Here is an 8,447-nt window from a genome sequence, read left to right on the forward strand (position 1 = left end):
GGCAATGAATGCCTCCACAACGGCCAACTCCCCAGAGGTTGCCTGCATTCTTAGGACTTTATGACCGCGCTGTACAAACTTCTTGCCTCAGTAAAGGCTGACTACAGCATACGCAGCGCCTACGTCGGGCGCACTCTCGCGAGGTTGCCTGGTCTCGCGGAACTTTGCACCCTCGCTGTACGGACTTCCTGCCTCACTAATGGCGGCCGCCACGATTCGGAATAGCGCGCTCAAAGCGGACTGCAGGTCACACGGACGGTGGCCTACAGCCAACTCGCTGCCTCAGTATATGCATCTGCAGCCTGCCGGCCACCTCAGTAAACGCCAGTTGCCCCGTACGGGCCGCCTCGGTCCCGGAGGCAACGCTGTACGGAACGACTCAGTAATGGCGGACTCCGGAGTACGTAGCGGCGCACTCACGCGAGGTCGCCTGGCCTCGCGAACTTTACACCTTAGCTGTACGGACTTCCTGCCTCACTAATGGCGGCCGCCACGATTCGGAATAGCGCGCTCAAAGCGGACTGCAGGTCACACGGACGGTGGCCTACAGCCAACTCGCTGCCTCAGTATATGCATCTGCAGCCTGCCGGCCACCTCAGTAAACGCCAGTTGCCCCGTACGGGCCGCCTCGGTCCCGGAGGCAACGCTGTACGGAACGACTCAGTAATGGCGGACTCCGGAGTACGTAGCGGCGCACTCACGCGAGGTCGCCTGGCCTCGCGAACTTTACACCTTAGCTGTACGGACTTCCTGCCTCACTAATGGCGGCCGCCACCGTACGGAATAGCGCACTCAAAGCGCACTCCAGGCCACACGGACGGCGGCCTACAGCCAACTCGCTGCCTCAATATATGCCGCTGCAGCCTGCCGGCCGCCTCAGTAAACGCCACCTGCCCCGTACTGGCCGCCTCGGTCCCGGAGGAACCGCTGTACGGAACGACTCAGTAATGGTGGCTTCCAGGGTACGGAATGCCTCTGTAACGGCGCACTCTCGCAAGGCCGCTTAGTCTCGCTGTACGGACTGCCTGCCTCAGGAATAACGGCATCCAGGGCATTGGTTGACAGTAATGGCGGCCTCCAGGGTACGGAATGCCGCAGTCATAGCGGACTCAAGGTTACTGGCTGTACCAAAGTCGGGGCCTCCAAGGTACTGGGTGCCTCAATAATGGCAGCCTCTAGGTTTCGGACTGACAGCGTGAAGGCATAAGTTCACCATGCCAGTGCAGCAGCCAAGGCCTCCCTTTCCGGGGCTGCGACGGGAAGAGGTTCCAAAGCCAGACCCGTAACTTCAGTCCATCCAGGGACGGAATGATTGCAGCCCTGTACAGGCTCGATGAGTTTGTGCGTGTGGTGTTTGTTTGTTTGTTTGTTTTTCTGGGTATAATTTTCGTCTTGTTCACAGGGCATTAGCTGGCATTTCAGAACCACGGACAGAAGCACAAGGTGTTATTCTTTAAACGGCCACAATAGGGCAGCAGAGGATCGTTTTTGCACCGGAATTGGCTAACAGCATCCTTTGAAGTTTCTGTCATGAGCACATAGATGCATAGACGTGTACAGTAAAAGCAGTAACTTTTTGAAGGAGAAATAAAAACGTTTATCCTATAAAACCAGAGTATAAGTCTAATCTATTATTACATTCTCATAAATCGCAAAATAAGGAATCCTTGTTCTTAGCACATTTCTACAGGACTATTTCATCTTTCATTCTGAATAAGAGACAGGCACAGGTATTGAACTGAACCCTTTGACTTACAAGAACACGTTTCAGAGTCGCTGTGCAAAGCCACCAAACTATTTAGATGCTTTTATTCAGAAAAAATGTCTTTACAACTAATTCACTAAGTAAAGAGAATACTCAGTCATAATAACCTCATGTCACTGAAGTAACCTGAAAAAATTTGAAGCAATATTGGAATTTACTAGCATCCTGGAAAGGACGACTCGTTTGCATGCTTCTGAAATACTATCAGATAAATTCACATTTTGTAACCAAAATTCATCTTTTGCAAACCAATTCACCATTTCAAAAAAAATTCACCTTTTGCAGAGAAAATTATTTTACAAAGCAAATCCAACTTCGGCAAAGCAAATCCTCCATTGCCTCTGCAAATTCACCTTTTACACTTCTGACCATGACCTGACCATGAACCCTCACCTTAAAACCCTAACATCAACCCAACCCAAGCACCAGCCATAGCTTTGAACTCTAACCCTTGACTAAGATCAAATTTATATTTGTAAAAGTGAACAGAATCCGTAGCTGGTGTTGCTCACTAGTTAGAGCATAGGCTTGCCAGACATACACTCTCCATTCCATAGTTTTTTAAAAAGGCACCAATGAACATATCAGCCAGGGTGGACCAGTCACCTTAAGAGGAACCTCAGTGCAACAGTCTCCTGGGCCTCCCTTTGCACGGCTGGGGCAGGAAGACGTGCAGAACCCAGCGACATGACTTTGATCCATCCAGGATGGAATGATTGCCTCCCTGGTCAGCCTCGCTGGTTTTCTGACGTGTTCACAGGGCTTTAGCCGGCATTTCAGCTCAAGGGTCAGAGGCACAGTGTGTTATTCCTTGAATGGCCGCAGGAGGGCAGCAGCGGATAGTTTTCTGCATGACGGCTTCCTTTGGAGGTCTAGTGTAGTAAGTATATGGTTCCACAGACAGACGTGTACAGTATAATCAGTAACTTCCTTGAAAGGAAATGAAAGCGTTTACCTTTAAAACCAGTGTATAACTCGGTTCTATGAGTAATCCCGATAAATCACAAAATACGGAATCCTTACTCTTTGCACATTTCCACAGTAAAAAAACCGTGCTCACAACTAATTTACTAGGGGGGGCGGTGCTCAGCAATAATAACCTTAATGTCACAGAAGTAACTTGCAAAAATATGGAGCAATATTGGAATTTACTAGGATCCTGGAAAGGGCGACTCATTTCGATGCTTCTCAAATACAGACTAATTCACATTTTGCAAAGCAAGTTCACCTTTTACACTTCAAATTCTTTAGCCAAGCAAAGTCATCTTTTGCAAAGAAAATTCTCTCTTTCCAATTAAAATTCACCTTCTGACCCTGACCTCAACCACTCACCATGAAACCCTAACACCAACTCCAGTCCTAGCCCCAATCCCAACCTTGGCCTCTGACCCTTGACTGCCCCTCACGTTTATATTTTATTTTCAAAAATGAATAGAGGGAGCGTGAGGGGAAGGGAATAGAGTCTGCCCAGCAGATCTTGCCAACAGACTGGCCTGGTTGCACGCCCTACAGTGTCAGCCCACTGTGCAGCGTTCCGCAGGTAGCAAGGGCTGTGGCTGTTCCTCTGCATGCCATCCAGCCCACTGGCTGCCGTCATTATGGCCCTCAAGATGGTCAAGGCCACATCAACCGCATGTTTGAAAAAGAACCTGCAGGACCTGGTGACTGGTATCTGAAACCATGGAAAGGACGAGCCCACAATGACATTGGAGCCACCCCCAAGAAATGCCTCTCCTTTGGCCTCCCTCCATAGTCACAGCCAACAGCACAGTACACAGTCTAATCTATCTCTGATTCTGATCCTATTGCCTCCCCCTTATATAGGCCGCTGTGATCACACTGGGACCTGTGGGGAATCCAGGGTCCTCCCCATTAATAGAGATAGAAAAGGCTGCGATGTTCTCCCTGGAGCTTCTGGAAGTACCTACCTGTCTTGTTACAGCAGCTGCCGGAGAACTTTGAATCTCAGCTCCTCCCCCCAGTCAGCTCCAAACAGCCCCTGCTCCTTTAGCCTGAGCGCCTGAAGTGTTGCAGTCACACACACACTGCTTCACGACACAACCCCTCATCCCTCCCAAAACACAGTAGCTTCCAGCTGCTCTTCTGCCACCTTCTTCCTCACTATCCACCTTGAACAACACCAGCCCGGTTTTGTCCCCACTGGGGCTGGAAACGTCATTCACACCGTTTATGAAATAAGTCATGGAGATGGAACTGCAGCATAGGCAATAGAGTCAGATGGGAACTACACTGATGGGGTGGTCACTTTGTAAGTTATGTCAATGTTGAATCACTATGTTGTGCACCTGAAAGTAATGTATTATTGTAAGTCAATTAGAGTTAAAAATAAATTCAAAAGAACAACAAAAGTGCATACAATCCGTACTGGGTGTTTCTCACTGGTTAGAGCATTTGCTTGACAAGCATACACTCACCACTCTAGTTAAAAATGGCACCAATGAACTTATTAGGCAGGGTGGGTGGATCACTATAAGGGAGACCTCAGTGCAGCAGTCTACAGGGGCCTCGCTTTGAAGACCTTGGGTGGGAGGAGGCGAAGAACACAAGGCCGTGACTACAGAATGATTGCCGCCCTGGACAGCTTCGATGATTTAATGCTGGTGTTTTTATGGGTAGAATTTTTTGTCGTGTTCACAGGGCTTTGCCTGGAATTGCAGCACCATGGACAGAGGCATATGTTGTTATTCCTTGAATGGCCACAGGAGGGCACCAGACGATTATTTTTGCGAAGGAATTGGCTGACAGCGTCCTTTAAGGGCTAGCTGCTAGCATAATAAATATCCAGATCCCATAGATGTGCACAGTATAATCAGTAACTTACTTGAAGGAGAAATATAAGCGTTTATCCTATAAAACCAGAGTATAAGTCTGCTCTATGATCACATTCTGATAAATCACAAAATAAGGGATGCTGGGTCTTAGCATATTTCTACAGATTTATTTTATCTTTCATTCTGTAAATGACACACACTAGAATCAAGCAGAACCCTTCGAGTTACAAGAACACGTTTTGAAACCACCGTGTTTCAAAACCAAGGTAATAACTACAATCTTTTATTCAGGAAAAATTATTTACAACTACTTTACTAGGAGAAAAAACGTACGCAGTCATAATAACCTAATGTCACTGCAGTAACTTGAAAAAATAGGAAGGAATATTGGAATTTGCTAAGATCCTGAAAAGGTAGACTCATTTTGATGCTACTGAAAAACAATCAGGGAGAAACCAAGATGGCGGCATAGGGAAACACCAGACATTGCTGCCTCGCACACCCACTTCAGAAATACAACTAAAAGACGGAACGGACATCACCCAGAACCACAGGAAGGCTGGCTGAGGGGAAATTCTACAACTAGAAGGAAAGAGAAAAGCATACCAAGACTCAGAGGAGGTGCAGTGCGGAAAATAAAACATATTAGGCGGGGAGGGTGAGTCACCTTAAAGGGCAACGCAATGCAGCAGTCTCCGGGGCCTCCCTTTGCAGGGCTGGGGTGGGAAAAGGTGAAGAACAAAGAGCCATGACTTCAGTACATCCAGGGAGGGAATCATTGCCGCCCTGGCCAGGCTCTCTGATTTTGTTGTTGTTGTTGTTTTCAGGGTGAAATTTGGGGTGAGGTTCAAAGTGGTTTGCTGGAATATCAGCACCATGGACAGAGGCACAATGTGTAATTCCTTGAATGACCACAGGAGGGCAGGAGAGGATCACTTTTGAGCAGGAATTGGCAGACTGGGAATGAAAGCCAGGACCCTTTGGGGTACAGGGCACTGTTCAAACCACTAAGAAACAGCTGTCAGGCCAAACTCTGGCGCCAGGAGGTGCACAGCACGCAGGGCGCCATGGTCAGGGTGCTTGTGTCTGGCCACTGCCACCCCCAGGGCAGCTCTTGTTCCCACAACATCACCATCAGCTCAGGGCAGATGGCGGGGATGTCCCCCATGACCCTGCATATAGCACACGACTCGAGAGACAGTATCTGTGATGCCTGGGTCCCCGCACCCGTGCTGTGCAATGCTGGTCAGAGACCGACAGCCACAGCGACAGGCAGTGCTCAGGGTGCAGCTAGGTGAATAAATACGAGGATTCCAGACCATGAAACTTTAATGTAATTGAACAGAATTACGAAGGGAATGGATTACAACCTTAGAGTGTAAGGCACCCGCCACCCTGCTGGGACACCCACGCCACTTGGAGAGGCACCACAGGCACAGATTGACAGCACGCTTCCACATCCCACTCACCACGTTACCGGTGGGGAGTCTGGCCTGGCGCAGGGCGGGCAGGAGGGTGGCCAGCAGGGGAACAGTCTCCAGCCCACAACTGCTCAGGGGTGGCCCTAACGTCTGCCGTGGCCTGAGTGGAACACACCCCTTCGGACTTGGGATCCATAAACATTTCTCAAACGCTTCCTACAACATCGGGAGTTGCCAAACAACTGCATAAACACGGTGTGGAGCAGGGACGCACTCACCTCCCAGCAGAACCCCCAGGGAATGCGGGAACCTCCTCTTTTCATCATGATGAGGCTCTGTAACTTGTACTGAACGGTCGAATGTCCACACCTGTCTTCCCTGGGATGCTGGCCTGGCTCCCGGGGACAGCTCAGCCCAGGTTGCACCCCGAAAGCTCAAGGAGCATCCTGGCCACCCAGAAGGCATCGCTGGAGGCCTGGCTGTCAGACCATGGCACCTGGAAAGACAATACAGCATCACACATGCAGGCGCCCTCTGCCAGACTCCCTCAAGCTCATCTTTGGCCAACTTGTTTACTCCGAAGGCAGGAGTGAATCCAGGAATGAGGAAGGAACCCAGTGCCTCCTAGGAAAGCCTCCTGTTTGGACAGCAGGGGCTCGCTCAGCTCCCCAGCAGGCACAGGCCTGGGAAAGGTCGACAGGGCAGGAGCCAGCTCCAGGAGGCTGTAGAAGGGGCTACATCAGAACTGGGCTGGTCTCCAGTGGGCACCAAGCAACGCCTTCCACCCCATGGGGAACATGCCTGAGGGTGTCTGCAAACCAGGAGCTCCCGTGTGCCAGACCCTCAGACCCATCTCCTCCCTGAGGGACCTCAGGGCACAGCGACCACAGGGGTCCATGGGACACAACAAGCACAGGGAGCCCTGCATGAAGGAAAGGCCACAGCCCACTGCAGGGAGGAAGGGCCAAGCTCACACACAGCACAACCAAGACCTGCAGGACAGGGGTGTCCAGCTGCCTGGCCACAGCCCGCAGCCTCCCTCCCTGAAGGAGGACTGGCCACAACTGTTCATCTCAGCGGTGCCTTCAGGCTTCCAGAGGACAAAATGAAGGCCAATTCTCCTTGTCTGACTGTCCCCCCACCCAAGACTCAGCATCCGAATCTGCTCACCCACTGCCATGGGAGGTCGGGACATTGTCACTTTACCTTTGGCTTCACTGAGGTCCAAGGTGCCACAACCTTACCTTTCTCCACTTACATTGTTTCACAGAATATTTCCCTCTCTCTCTCTCCCTCCCTCCCCCATATATATTTCCAATTAATCTTAGAGAGGAAGGGAGAGGGAGAGAAACATCAATGATAAAAGAATCATTGACAGGCATTATCCTGCATGCACCACACTGGGGATCAAGTCCGAAAACCAGGCATGTGCCCTGACCGGGAATCCGACCGTGACCTCCTGGTTTATAGGTTGATGCTCAAACACGAAGCCCTGCCGGCCCGGCAGAAAATCGGTCATGCTTAAAGACAAGCCCCTGTGGCCCTGGCTGGTGTTGCTCAGTGGATAGAGTGTCAGACTGTGGACTGAAAGGTCCCGGGTTTGATTACAGTCAAGGGCACATGCCCAGGTTGTGGGCTCAGAAGCTCGGCCCTGTGCTGTAGCAGCAGGTGCTGGCAGGTAGGCAAGTGCACAGAGTGGGGAGTGGAGGACTGGCAGCTGCTTTGCTTTTCCTCGCATCTTATTTTGTTTCATGTGCATGTTTTATTTTGACAAATAAGAACTATAACCTGGGATGTTTGTCCTAAGAGCCTCTTTGAGGCTCACTGGTTCTGGGTCTAATCATGCAGAGGGTTCAGGCGGAAGCCCTGACCCTTCCCATACCTCCCTGCCCCCCCGGCCCCCAGAGATGCTCGTAGCTGCAGCCTCTGGTGCAAAAACTCATGGTCCCAGTGGAGTGGACTCACCTGTGGAGCTGGGCTTGGCGACCGTGGAAATGGACACCGACATAGAAGCATCCGAAGGGGCATCCAGAAGTGCAGCCCATGACTGTGCACCAGCTGTCCAGTCTGAACAGAAGTGTCCCTGGAGGATGCCAGTGTGAGGGACACCAGCCAGGGCTTGGGTGCAGCTGAAGGGTCCAGCAAGTTGCTGCGGGCAGCCAGCCCAGCAAAGCCAGGGTGAGGGTACACGGCGGGGAGAGTGGATGGGTCATGGCCAGGCCCCTCTGGATACATCTCACCGCCCTGCAGAGAGCTGGGAAACCCCAAGGCAGATGTGGACAATGGCAGTGTTGTTGCAAGAGCTCAGACTCAGGTGCCAAACGGCCGTGTAATTAACGAAGTTGTTGGGAGGATTTTGCAGTTCCCATCAAGTTGAGGGCGTCCCATAGGAACAGCCGGGTCAGGCAGGAGCCGTGCCAACAACGTTCAGATGGCTGAACATAGCCATTTATGTGATACTTATATAGA

This window comes from Myotis davidii, unplaced genomic scaffold, assembly GCF_000327345.1.
Source record: "Myotis davidii unplaced genomic scaffold, ASM32734v1 scaffold2130, whole genome shotgun sequence".
In the NCBI taxonomy this organism is placed as follows: domain Eukaryota; kingdom Metazoa; phylum Chordata; class Mammalia; order Chiroptera; family Vespertilionidae; genus Myotis; species Myotis davidii.